This window comes from Oxyura jamaicensis, chromosome 2 (assembly GCF_011077185.1).
Source record: "Oxyura jamaicensis isolate SHBP4307 breed ruddy duck chromosome 2, BPBGC_Ojam_1.0, whole genome shotgun sequence".
Taxonomy (NCBI): Eukaryota; Metazoa; Chordata; class Aves; order Anseriformes; family Anatidae; genus Oxyura; species Oxyura jamaicensis.
Genome location: NC_048894.1, coordinates 33,129,842 through 33,144,399, shown reverse-complemented (window position 1 = coordinate 33,144,399; position 14,558 = coordinate 33,129,842). Strand labels below are relative to the sequence as shown.

The 14,558-nt window shown below is 39.2% G+C and overlaps 1 long non-coding RNA gene across 1 annotated transcript in view; it reads left to right on the top strand.

The window, feature by feature from the left end:
* The first annotated feature begins 50 nt into the window (after positions 1-50).
* Positions 51-14,558, top strand: part of LOC118162174 — a 32,144-nt gene continuing 17,636 nt past the window's right edge. Inside the window, exons 1-2 of the long non-coding RNA XR_004748325.1 lie at positions 51-1,294; positions 7,739-7,744. This is a non-coding gene — a long non-coding RNA (uncharacterized LOC118162174). The remainder of the gene's footprint in view (positions 1,295-7,738; positions 7,745-14,558) is intronic.

Sequence of the window (14,558 nt, the reverse complement as noted above, 5' to 3'; positions counted from 1 at the left end):
TTCTTTCTTTCTTTCTTTCTTTCTTTTCTTTCTTTCCTTCTTTCTTTCTTTCTTTCTTTTTAAAAAAATCCCAAATTATATCTTCTTTTATGTCACGTTTGTCTTGCTCTCTCAGCTATACCTTAGTGTCCATTGAATTTTACCTAGCACACTGACTTAGATTTTTAAATGTATTTAGGCATTTCTGTACTGAGCACAGCAAGGCTTGTAATGCTGAACAGAGTAACACCTAAATATCTTTACAAAGAAAAAAAAAAAAAAGAGGGGGGCGTGAAGGGGGAGGGAGAGACAGCTGGCTGCATGCTCCAGTTTCATTGGTTAACCTCTCTACTATCTGCCAGCACTTACATAGGTTGCATTTGGACGGACAGTGGCTGTAAACAGTGGAGAGAGTAATGAGATGATCGCTTCACAAAACTGTAAATCAGGTGGTAGTGCAGCTGGTGTTGGATTAATAATGCTGTACCCCTTAGACACAAGATGCTGGACTAGCATAAAACCACTCTATTTGATTTAAGGTGGGTGTTGGTGGTGAGAATATATAAATAAAAGAGGGAATAATTTTAATCTGGCAGGATTGTGCAAGATCAGGTGTCGGATATCTGCATTTCTGCATGAACCTTCTTGGGACAGCTCAAAGGCTCCTTTGCCAGTTCCTTCTTGCTCCTTTCCTCCTCTTGATGCTGTTTTGTTATAGAAGCCAAATATTTCCAGGAAATTACTTTTTTGTGTATTTGTATATGCAGGTTCGGGTGCATATTTTTCCTCTTTTGTTTGGACCTTTCCTGGAATCCATTTTTTTTTTTTTTTTAATTGTAAGCTGTCTTGGCTCCAACAACAGCAGCTTCGAAGAAATTCAGTGACGACATAGTGTTACTGATCAGACAGAGCCTGGACCGGAGCCACAGTGGAAATCATGTGCTTGGCAAGCATACTCCCCAGGCTTTGCTTCATGTGATCCCAAGTGGACCAACTCAGAGGTATTTGACCTGCCTGCTTGGAGTCTGTGGAAAACTTCTATCAAAAACACCGTGGGAAGTCAAGTCAATTATGTTGTGTCACGTCTTTGCAAATGTATCAGCCTGACGGACATCAAGCAGTGCAGCATGGGGTTAAGAATCTTGCCTGCAGGAAACCCAATGGTAAAAATGAATGCTCCAGTTCTGACTGCCATGACCCTAACTTGTCCAAGTTTGAAATGCGAAGCACTCCTTCCCTTCTACCACATCTGTACCCATTGCACCTGATTCTTACCTGATGTTTGCCTAGGATTTTCTCATGGAATAATGATGTGGTAATTATGAGAAAATGTGCTTCTTCACCACCCAGAAACACATCATCCAGGACAAAAGTGACATGCATACTTTAAGGGAATGATCATTTTCTGCTGTGCACTTTTCTATGCTGAGCTATTGCAAGTTTGAAAACTGAAACAAAGCCTTACTCAAAGTCTGTTTGAGCTCAGTGAGCTATGGTCCCTACTTATTGTTATTACTGAGAGTCCTTGGCTTGTCATCTCCTGTCCCTAACTTCTGACAGATCTACATCTCTGCAGACATCTTTTTTCTTCTAAACCAGAGAGCCCCTGTTGCTGTGTATGTGACCTACCATCATCAGTGCTAAATTACATAAATTACATAGGAAGGAAAATCCTTGGGTTGAACATCCTCAGAGTTTTGAGACAATTAGTTGTCCGTCTAGGGAGATTTTTTACAGTTAAAAATAAATTTTACAGTTAAAATAAATGAATAAATAAATAATGGGGAGGCAGTGGTTAGAATGAAGTCTGACAGAACACTTTTCTTTGAGCTGGACAAGCACACATCTGGCTACCGTTTGACAGCAGCTGAGGTAGTAATAGAAAAGGCCTCAGTGGAGATTGTCAATGAATAAGCTGTAGAGCCTGGGACATTGGGGTGCTGGCACAGTCACCAGTGGCTCTTGATGGTCTGCTGATCTCAGCATGCTGGGAACTTGGGGAATGGCAGCCTGCTTCAGTTGGCATGACCAGGAGAGAGCTGTGGGACACCCAGGCATCACATACCTTGCTAAACCATGCAACACTAGTTTTGTCTTCCACAGTTACCTACAACAGTTTGCACCACTATTACACTTTTCCTTTGATCCAGAGCATGGAGAGATGAATATACAGGGTACATTTTTTTTTCCCTTAAGTGACACTGAGTAGTTGAGAAAGCTGTTGAGAAAGCATCCAAGAGAAGTCTGCTGTCACTTATCAAAATGATTGTTTTCATTTCCAAAATAATCCTGCTTGCTGTTGATTTTCCAATCCCAACATGCTGCCAGAGCACTAGTGTTGTGGAAGTATGCCCTGGGTTGCCACGTGACTAAGTCATCCTCCTCTACGTGTTCAACAAGACACTTATATTAGTCATTACCTCACCAAATAAGGGCTGAATTTGTCACAAATCTACCATTAATATTGTACTTCCCATTCTGAAAATCTCATGTCAGTGCTGAACCGCCCCACCTAAGTTTGCAGAACGCTTCTCACAGAGCCAGACACGACACTCAGAAGGATCTTGTCTTTGTCATCAGTGACAATATCTGACTTTACAGAGGGTTGTACCTGATGTAACTCTGACTTTGCTGTCTAGTTTTTTTTTTTTTTTTTTTTTTTTTTTTTTTTTTTTTGTGGTGTGTTGTGTGCAGGAAACAACGCTTCTGGCTCAGGAAGTCTGCGTGCATCTGAACTGCCACTGAAACACCACTGCCGTGCCCAGGCACATGCTTCCTGCTCAGTTGCTTGCAAAGACTACAAAAATGCAGAGGCTGTGGTGATGGGTGTGGTGATAGTTCTGCAGTGTTTTATATGAACTTTTTAAAGCTGTTAAGTACTTCAAAGACAATAGGATGCTCCTTCTCCCATATTCCCTGCAGTGAAACGGGGCTGGCAGCTTACAAGGTACTGGAGGATGAGAAACTGAGATACAGTTCAATCTAGAATAGTAGTTAACATGCCTATAATACACGTAAGAGTAAAGAGGATAGTGTGTGCTCTGCATAAATTGTAGTTCATGCTTTCATGTGATGCAGATGTTGTATATGCTACCGGTGACCCCGTTCTGCACAATCTGGTATTAATAAGTGTGGAAAATGCTGCATGAGCAAAGCGTCAATATCTATACTGGTTCTTGTTTGACAAAATCAGTTAATATGCCTACTCCACAAGTACAGTAGGTGCATGGGAGAAATGTGAGATGGAGCTTCCACTCCCAACCTTTAGTAGAAAACAAAATGAACAAAGCAAATTCTGTATTCTCAAATATGTATTTTTAAATTTTGACTCCTCAATATGCTACAGTTTTGCTTTAATGAAATTTCTTAGATGAGAAAACTGAGAACATGAGACACAGACTGCATTTTTATCTGGATGTAAGTCTCAGTACATTTGGTGGTAGAAGACTGACCCCTGTAAAAGAAGTACACACACACAAAAAAAGAGTGCAAATGGAAGTAAGCTAGTAGTAATACATTATTTCAACTACCCAGGATTTGTGGCTCAAATGTCACAGAAGGATATAGCTAAGAGTACCAAATTCGTGTTACCACAAATGACTGCTTTAAGCAGTAGGTAGCTTTGCTGGTGCACTACAGATTTAGTCTTAAGTAACAAATGAGATCTGTTTTAAGAAGTAATTACAGCTGAATCCCACTGTCACAGTAGCTGGAAGATAGTGAAGATTAGTATAGTGATCCAAATTGTAGTGTGTCCAAAGACATAAAAACACAAAACCAAAGGTAAAGTACTTATGAAAACAAGATCCTTAAAATGAACTTGGCATCTATTTAAGTTTATGCCACAGTAGAATGGTAAAACCATCAAAGATGTTGCATTAGATAATTTATTCGCGTAACAAATAAGTTTAAAAAGAGTTAAAGGCAGCCAGCGATGCCAGCAGGAAGTGTCATGAACAGCAGCAACTGAATTCTGTAGCTGATGTGTATTAGAGGGACTCTGTGGGGAAACCTCAGATGCAAGTGGCCAGAAATAAATCCAAATAAAGATAAATATTTGGAATCAAAGACCCATAGGCATCAAGAGACTTGTGAAGCTGTCTTGAGAGACTAGATCAAAGTCAGCATCGGATCTAACCTCTCTGCAGATGTTACTGCTTACAAGGAGCAGGCCACCAGGGCATGAATTTCTTTTTGAAGATAAGACAGCTCAGTCATTGTCAGAAATTGATATGAGAACATTTGATATCAAGCTAAAAGAGGTCATTTAAGTTAAGAGTTTTCTGTTTCTTTGATACTATAACAACAGTAGCTAGAATGAAAAAAATGCAGGAACCCACACTGTTACAAGGAACAGAGAACCTTGCTACAAGGAACAGAGAATCTCTGATGTGTTTTTACAACTTATTCTTTAAAACCTGAATGATGGAGGTTATACCACATCTTTAGTGATCTATTTATTTCCATAACTATTCTTAGAGTTAGAAGTTTTTCCAATTTTAGCCTAAAACTTTCCTGCCACAATTGAAGCCAGTCAGTTTTTGTCCTGTTCTCAGTGTCATGAAGAACAGTTAGTTGCATCCCTGCTTACGAGAACCTAATACATATTGGAAGTTTGTTATCATATCACCACCACACCTGCCACCAACCTTTATTTTTTCAGAGCAAAAAAATTTGCTCTCTGAAAAATTTTCCCTTTTTCAATTAGTCTTTATCTTTTACATATCAATTTGTAACCTCTTTTTGTACTAGCCTATTAAAATATACCAAACTAAGACTTCTGATAGGTGAGTTAAGAAAAACAATTAATACTCCTGTCTTGCATATGACACATGTTAACATGTCCCAGGATGAGTTGTTCTGTTTTTGCATCAGCATCATATTGTTAACTCATATTTGATACTTGGTTTACAGTAACACCCAGGTCTCTTTCTATGATGTTGTTACTGTTCTCAATTTTGTATTTATGCATTTGATTTTTTCTTGCCTCAGTATAGTACTTTGTACTTGTCTTTATTGAATTTCACCTTATTGATTACAGACCACTTCTCCCATTTATAAAAATCGTTTTGCATTCTAATCCTTCAGCTCCCTTGCAGCCCCTTATATTTTGGCATCGAGCAAATTTTGTAAGTGTGCTCTTCATTCAGTCACCCAAGTCATGAATGAAAATGTTGAATTGTATCTGATCTTGGCTAGACCCAGCAGAATTCTATATCATACAAACTTTTTGCTTGAAAAATGCAGTATTGCTAAGTCTCAGAGTATTTTTTCAAGCAGCTCAATGTCCACTGCGTAGTAATTTTGCATGGAAAAAAAAATATCTCTGACACTGTCTATGAGAATGTCTTGTAAGATGGTACCCAAGGACTCCCTGATGTCAGTATACATCATACCTGTCTCTTTCAATTCAGGCAGATATTCTGCTAAAGAAATAAAATACATCAGTTTAACAAACTTTTGTTTGCAACAAATCTTTGCTGTCTGTTTCTTTTTCATTGTGCCCTCCAGGTGCTTTTAATGTAACTGTTTATTTATTGGAGTATTTATCTTGATATCAGGCGTATGCCTGATTCCTCCTTTGTTTCTGAATATCATATTATTTCTCCTCTATTCATATTCACCTGTCTTCCATGAATTCTTGAAGTCAGGGATGGCAATGAGATGTTATGAATGTTTTAATTCTAGAACCATTACACAGAAAATTTCTGGGGTAAATATTTAGATAGTGAGGAAATGTAGAAATGAAGATAGTGCATCTAAATTTACAAGACAGAAAATAATATAGTAGAATAACATATCAGAAGGAAAATTGTATAACCAGTGTATTAGTATTCTATGTAATTTTTACAGGCTTTTCCTTCTAAATAATGGCATATTATTATAAGAATTTATGATTAGAGACTGGACTCTCATGCATTAGAAGGTAGTTAAGTAAGGAATGGAAATATATATGAAATTTTAATGTGTAGACAAAGGTATTTTTTTGTAATATTCTTTAATGTTCTTTACCAAAACTGCATCTTAATAAAGTGCTGGTTACCAAGTTGCATGCTTGAAACTTGTCATTCAGTGGGCAAAATGAGTTTAAAAAGCATACAGAATGTTAGGATATAAATAGTGAGATATGGAAATACTGAAAATGTTTTTTTCTTATGTCATTACATAAATGAGACTCACTCAAATTTTGTGTTCATTTGGTTAGCCTTGTTCAGGAAAATACAAAACAAAAGTCAACACCAGTCATGTATAAAATACAGAGAAAATTTAGCTAAAGGTGTGCACTTAATTTCAGAAATCAAATCATGGAAGAAATATATCCTCTTTTTTGGGATGTTTTGCTATCGAGCTCATAGAAAGGGCCTAAAGAGTATTATATTGAATTAAAGATATGGAATGTTGTCCACTGGAAGGCAGCCAAGGAAGGTAAGCTACAAAATCATAGAATCACAGAATGGTTTGTGTTGGAAGGGCCCTTAAAGACCATCTAATTCCAACCCCTTGCCATGGGCAGGGACAACTCCCACCAGACCATGTTGCTCAAATCCCCATCTAACCTGGCCTTGAACACTTCCAGGGATGAGGCATCCGCAGCTTCTCTGGGCAACTTTTTCCAGTGCCTCACCACACTCAGAGTAAAGAATTTCTTCCTTATATCTATTTTAAACCTACCCTATTTTAGTTTAAAGCGATTACACCTTGTCCTATCACTAAACCCCCCGACAAAGAGTCCCTCCCCAGCCTTCCTATAGGCCTTTAGGCACTGGAAGGATACTATAAGGTCTTCTCTTCTCCAGGCTGAACAACCCCAGCTCCCTCAGCCTGTCTTCTTAGGAGAGGTGCTCCAGCCCTTTAACCATATTTGTGGCCCTTCTCTGGGCTTGTTCTAATAGGCCCTCGTCCTTCTTGTGCTGGAGAACTGAACACAGTGCTCCAGGTGGGGTCTCACAAGAGCAGAGAGGGAGGACCACCTCCATCACCCTGTTAGCCATGCTGCTTTTGATGCAGCCAAGGATAGGGATGGATTTCTGAGCTGCCACTGTGCTCTTTCTGAAGAGCACATTGCCTTCTCATGTCGAGCTTTTCATCGACAAACACTCCCAGACTCTTCTCCTCAGGGCTTTGACGATAAGGGAAATAATAAGGGAAAATGATAAGGAAAATCATGCCAGCTCCAACTGCCCAAGAGAGGTGAGGCTGCTGCAAGAGGTACTGTCACCAGGCACATGAGCACCTGCGTACCCACACAGACCTCAGAATCACAGAAACATGGAATGGTTGGCAGAGACCACTGCAGGCCATCTGGCCCACCCCCTGCTCAAGCAGGGACACCTAGAGCAGATTGCCCAGGACCATGTCCAGGCTGATGCTCAGAGCACCCACATGAACACAGACATCACCAATGGCCTCATGATGCTCCCCGTTCTGGCTGGACAGGATAAAAGTCCAGTAGTGGGAGTATGCATATGCATATACACAATGTGGATCCTTCCAGCACCCAGGCTTGGGCCTTCAGTCTGCCCCTTCTAGCTCCCACTGAATCCCAGTCACCCCAGTTGGCATGTGGACAGCCCAGAGGCTGCAGCCCTGCTCCAGGTGCTGTTACAGACCATCACAGCCATACAGCTAACCAGGACTTTTCAGGTCCCAAGTGCTGTGCTCCAGAGAGCTGCTTTTGGTGCCTCATCATGATGAATTTGTCACCTGGACACTGGGGCCAATGGCTGTGCTGGGGCAGGCCTGGGGAGGCTTGGACAAGGTGGTTGTTCTTCAGGAGTCCTTGATTTGGGTTCCCGCTTGCCACTGTGTGTCCTTGTGCTCCTTTGCACTTCTAGAAACAAACTTTTGATGAGCTGGTGGCTCCTGTGATGGGCTTGGCAGTAGCCTGGCAGGGTATTATTTGTGTTCCCCACCTGCCATTGACTCTCGGAGCTCCTTTAAGGGTGTGCAGATGAGCTTTGTCACACAGCCTAACACAGAAAAGCTCTTCTTCTGTAGGTTGGACTCTGGACACACACACAAAACATTATAAAATACAATTGGAAATTTTCAGGTGCAACTTTTTTTTTTTTTTTTTTTTTTTTTTTTTTTAAACCTCTCAGGAAAACGCCCATATGGCATGGTTCTTATAAGCAAGCTACCCCCATTTGATGTTAGGTGTTGTGGAAGGTTCAATGATTACCTGAATCTGTTCTTTATTCTCTTTTAAGGAAAAATTGTCAACAAATCAAGGAAGAAAATGACTGTGTCACTTTACCCTGGTCATATTTTGTTTTGGATTTTTGTTTTGTTTTTATGTTGAATTTTGATGGAAACATAGAAAGTGCTTTCTGTTTTATAAAGAGGTTTGTGCAGATTGCTGAGATTCACCTCCAAAGTGTTAGAAGTTGCATCCTAAATCATAATGAAAGTCTTCCCTTTTCATCAAGTTTTAGTTATTATGTGAAAGAGAAAGGAAATTGCTTTCTGATACCCCTTGGAATTATGTGATGCTATAAGATGCTGTTGCTAAGAAATAGGAGAGTTCAACTTTTTCTGCTTGGGAAAAGAATGTGGCCGTGAACAACTCTCCATCTGCCTAAGAAGAGGACCTTAATTTATAGCTGTATATTTAAATTTTTATTTTAGAGCACAGGCACAGTTGTCTGACATCAAAGGCAGATTTTCTGGGCTGTAAATTTATTGCACTTTGCTGGTCTTGGTAGCTGCATGTAGCAACAAGCAGTTCACAGAAGTGGACAGGACTAATTTGACACCATGCAACCCATTAATGTTAGTCTTTGGACTGAGAACAACTAAAGAGTTTTAATGTCAGAGTAGTGTCTGCTGTAAGGGTAGATAACAACTGCAAACTAGCTAGACACTTCAATAGCCTTCTGCTACTCTATGAGGTGAACAGGAAATCTAATTTGTCTCATGCGGTTTCCTGCTGAAATACGTATTTGCAGTGACAAATGTATGAGCACTGCAAAATTCAGTTACCAGATAGTGAAAGATATCTTTTGTATTTTGACAATTTTTTTTACAGTGGAACACTAACCTCGCCAGAAAAGTGACTAAGAAGACATAAAATATAACATGGAAAATGTTTCTCTCTTTACCTACTTGAAAAATAATAAATTATAGGTCATTAAGAGATATAAGCCCTCCATTTCAATATGTATATTTTAGATACTAAAAAATGGAAGACGTTCTAACTGGAGTAAAGTCTTCCCCAAGCTTCACAAGGCCACCTCACAGCTCTGGAATAAGTGCTGCTCTGCTGCATAGCTGAAATGACTAAAAAGCATTCATGGAGAGCCAAACTCTTTGGGTGCCATCAAACCTCACTCTTTGGGAATGCACATGTTTAATTACTAGGGAGAGGTGAGGGCAGAAAACAGCTGGGAAGTGGCTGCTGTAATCACACAGTGGTGCAGACCGAAGATTTGATAGCAAGTGGCTAAACTGTTTTGTCAGTTTGACAGCAAATTATACCGCAGCTAGAATTCCCTGGTCCCCCTCCTCAGCCTGACGCTACCTATTTTTCCTGCTTCAAACAGTGTGAGAAGGGAAACATCACAGAGGGCCAGAGCCAAACCTTACGTTTCATATCAGCTTATGATTTTTGCAGACTTCTTGTCGACTCTCTCCATACAGCTGACATGACCAGCTATGAACATAGCAAAGCAGGAAACATCTCCAGAACAAGAAAATCAGCACAGTGGAGCTTTTGCATTTTTTTTATTTTTTATTTTTATTTTTTTTTTCCTGTCTGCTATCCTGTATCAGAGGACATTATTGGGATTGCTTAGTTTCAACTCTTATTTAAAAATTATTTGTGTTTTGCCGAAGTTAATAATTTCCTATTGTTATATAAAACAGAAACATTTAACAGTTATGCTTTCTCTCAGTTTGCTGGTGCCTGACAATACTCTGCTCATAGTCAAAAAAGCCATGATCTGGAAGCTGTGATCTGTGTCAACCTCAGTGGCCATGGCCGTGCTAGTTGTTAGCAGCTGCAGCGCTACATTAACAACAGTCTAATTAACATCTGCTGGGCTCTTCATTTAGTTTTATGTGTTGATTCACTTGCAGCCATGTACTTACCTATGCTGGGTTCGTCTGCAGGCTTGTGGTTTCACAACCATCTTCAGCCAGCTTGAGAAGGTGCTCTTCCAAAAAGAGCAATTCTCCTCCTCCCCCCCCCATGCACGTTACCACTGACTCCCCTGTGGTAGTGCTGGCACTTGTGTGGCTACACAGTGACTCAGAGAAGCTCACTTAACCCAGCTGGGAAAAACAGTCACAAAAAAATGTATTTTTTCACCTAGGTCAGCAAGGTTTTACAGCTGACTGTGCTGACAAAGCAGCATGGCACCAACACAAAGGAAAAGTGAGGAGACATAGCCAGGCAGAGGGAGGAATTGCACATTTCAGCAGCAGCGGAGGTCACTTACTAGAGCAATGAAACCACTCCTCTGTGGAGTTAGCAGAATACATCTGCACTGATTTTCCTTGTTATCATGAGGTCTTGTTTCCCTCCTTCATAATAGGCTCAGTCATGCTGTGAACTGCTTGTAGTACAGCTAAAAAGAGATGCACACTGTGTTTGAACTCTTCAGCCACCTCTGCTGGCAGCATGGCCTGCCAGTACCTTCTAGCTGTTATTTCAGCTCAGGTGTCAAGACAAAACTCCACATCTGTCCACACAGGTTTTTACTTCAGTTTGTGTGTTAGCACAAGTGGACTGATGTGCTAGAAGAGGAAACTCAAGTAGATAGTGTGGTCAGGAGAAGTTGGTCTGACTGGCTCTTCACAGGCCACATGGGGCAGAGCTGGCTTAAGTTATGCATAATGGAGAATTAAGCCTAGAATTAGGGATGGATCAAAAGAACTCTGATTGAGACATGGTATATGAGAAGTGTTAGGAGATTAGATGGTGTCATATGGATTTTAAAGGTATAATTTGAATTTCATACTAACTGTGGGTGAGCCAAAAACAAGCAATAGAGGTGAAACACTTTCCTCTACTTCTGGAAACATTTCTGAAAGTTGTTCCCCTGTCTACCATGCCACTGCTACAGATATTTACAAGGAGAGGTCAATGCTGCTTTAACAAATACAGCACAGCAACATTCCCTGGAGAGCTACTATGGCATGTGAGAATAGCTGGTCAGATAGCTCCTTGGCCTTGCTCCCAGCTCTTTCTTTTATGCCAGAAGCTGAATTGAGTGAACCAGCTATTCTGCTGGTTTTACAGTTCTCAAAGTATTCCATGATTTACAGAAGCTCCTTGGCTGGACACTTCATATTATTTAAGACCTTTAGATATGAAAATTGTCAGCTTTTTTATTATGGATGTTTTGTTATTACTTTTCAAGGAAAATCAATTTCTGATCAGCCCAGTACCTCCCAGCCACACACACAAGTTAAGGATTATCATTGCTACATCCTGGTGTTTGGCATCTGGCAGAGGATACCTGTGCCATTACCTGTGCCTTCATTTTGAAGACAACTTGTCAAGGTTGCTATTAGCCCAAACGTCTAGTTTTGTACTGCACTGAAAGAAGACCCCAAAATCTGAAGATTGTGTCTGGGATATGACTCACCAGTAAATACTGAGCATACTCCAGAGAAGAACAACCAAAAGTATCACCTTAGCAGGAACAAACCTGTACTGTTCCTTTTTAGCATGTGCTTGGGTTAGTGAAGTAACACACTAAAAGACAAGTCAGCAGTGAGTGACCATGATGTCAGTTGCCAATAAAGCCTTATTCCCCAGCTCCTTGCTCCTCCTTTTCTTCACCCAGGTGTTCCTGCTCCTTCAACCCCTCTTCCTTCCTTGTTCCAGCTCTGACCATCAGCAGGCTTTTCTGTAAGTTGTTCTAACTCACCCAGCAACAGGAAATGATCCCTTTTTACTAGAAATATTTAATTAGCTCTGGAGCTGGCATGCTGTAAGCAGCCAGAGTGGCTAGTACTGGGGCAGAAAAGTGAGAGGGTAGGGCTGGGAGCAGTGCATGTGTCAGCAGTGTTAGGGTGTTAATTCAGCTCACCAGAGGTGTGAAACTGTCACTTGGAGTCAACAGCCTGTCTTGCAAGCAAAGGCAGTGAAAATACCTACCAATAAGGTTTTATAAACCATGGTTAAACATATTACTACAGTAAGTAATGAGGACAAAAGCTAGAAGGGAATGTTATCCAAGACCTCTTCATTCTCTGCAAATGCACCTCTGCTAATAGAATAATGCACAATCAAAACATAACTGGAACATTGAGGGCAGCTTGAATTATTTATTATATTTTATGATGAATTTAATAATAAAAACTGTGTGGGTTGTAGTATTAATTTTTTCTATTTAATTTATTTTAATTATTATTTCTATTAATTATTTAATAGCTAATTTTGTATGGCACCTTTTTTGTATGATTCCGAATTTGCATTAGACTTTACTGAGGCTTTTTCTGTTGTTAATAGAAGGGCATACATATACACCTGCTGAACTTTTGCTTGAAACTATAATGATGCAATCCATCAGAATCCCACGAGACTCAGAAAGGGTATTTTATCCCTAAATCCTTATGCCAGCGTGTTTGCAACACCTCTAATTTTTAACATTTGTATGCTTGCAACACTGGTAAAATTAGGAAGCTTTATTGCTACTAGTACCGTTGGGGTATCAAAGTGCAGAGGTGCTAAAGTCCATATTCACAAAAGATATTTTAGTGCATAGATCTGACTAGCTGACTTGCCTGAGGTAGTAAGTAAAACCTTAGTGAAACAGGCACTGAACTTCAACCTGCTATATCCAATGGTTCCTTCTTTACTACTGGCCTTGTCTTTGTTGTCTCATTATGCTTACAACAAATTGTTCATTTAAGGCTGGGTTTAGACTACTTTGGTGTGGAAAAATTTTCATATAATGGGAATTTTGGATGGAGGTCATGAATGTGGGAAGGATATAAAATAATTGCTGATGCATAAAATTTTGAAAACTCATATCCATGACATCAAAACTGAGCTTAAATTAAGGAATACCAAGTTACGTTGAAGCCTTGACTCCCTGAAGTCAGAAGAGTGGAAGAATTCCTCTGAAGAAAAAAAAAAAAAAAAAAAAAAAAAAAAAGCAATACAAGAAGGTACTCTGTATATTGACTTAACATTACTTTAGAACAAGATGTTACTCAGAAAGCTGGTCTGGTGACATCCTGTGCACCTGTTTGGAACACACAGCATGTAAAAGAAAAGGAATCAGTTTTAAGACTAAGTCTAAATTGTTAATACACAGGGTGCTGTTTTCTTTGTGTTGCAGGCTTGCTTTGCTATAGTAACATGAAAACACTTCTTAGTATTTCAGATCATTTATGAATATAAGCACGTCTTTAAATTTTGTAGCCTTATTTTATATAAATCAATTCTGTGAGATATTTAGAGGGGTTTTGCATGTATTTCTACAGCTAAAAAAGGAAAAATTTAAAAGGAGGTATACATGAACCATGGAACAAATATTTTCCAAAGGAATTTTCCCTGACATTAAAGGAATTTTTGATAGCACTTCTTATTTCTTATACTGCCTATAGGATACCAACCAGACGATAGGAACAAAAAAGTTGAATTTCTAGCAGGTGATGTAGAAAATCTAAGCTATGCTTTATTCTGACATGCCGTGTTCTGGGAGCTTAAAATATCACTGGTAACAGAATAGGACTTTGGAGCAGTGTGTGAGCTTCCCAAGGCCTATATGCGGTGTGCAGATATATGCATGGATACGTCTACATTACCTCTTGAGAATGGTTCTAAGGTTGACTTCAAGATGTTCTTAGCCTGCAGAAGTCATCAGGCTTCGTGTGAACCAGCTTCGTATATGGAAAGATAGCAGAAGGTGAATGCTACATTTATGGCGGGCTGGAAGCTGTCTTCAGACAGGTATGTGGATCTTCATAATCATGTAATTATTTGTTGCCCCGTGGATCTTCATAATCATGTAATTATTTGTTGCTATTTTTATCTCAGTGTTAAGGGTATTAATAAGACAAAATAGACAACACACACTAGCCTTACTTTACAGGATAAGTTTTTGCTCAATAAATGTTTATATTTTCATAATATAATAATTAGCTTTTTATTTTCATGAGATTTTTTTTTCTTTTTTATTAATAAACTTTATATGAAATGTAGACTGTATTGAAAATCGGTATTTAAATGTTATCAATCCCATAGAATCATAGAATTATTAAGTTTGGAATATGTTTTCTATTCAAAATATTTTCCTTTTATTTAGTACTGCAATAAACAACAACAGCAACAACAAAACCTCTTCTTCAGGACATTAAGAATATTTGATTTAATAAAGAAAAATTGGATTTAAATGCAAGAATCTAAGACAGATGCTATTGAGTAGCCTTGAAACAATGACAACAATTGAACACATTAAGCTTGTCAGAAAGCAGCACTATACCAAAAACAAAGAAAAGAAATATGTATGCTAAACATATGAAGTGTTTTTTTTGTCATTAGATTTGACCGGTTCAATATCTTTCTGGTGATTTTACAAATGTAATCTGTTCTCACTGTATTTAATCTTTTTTTCCTTTCC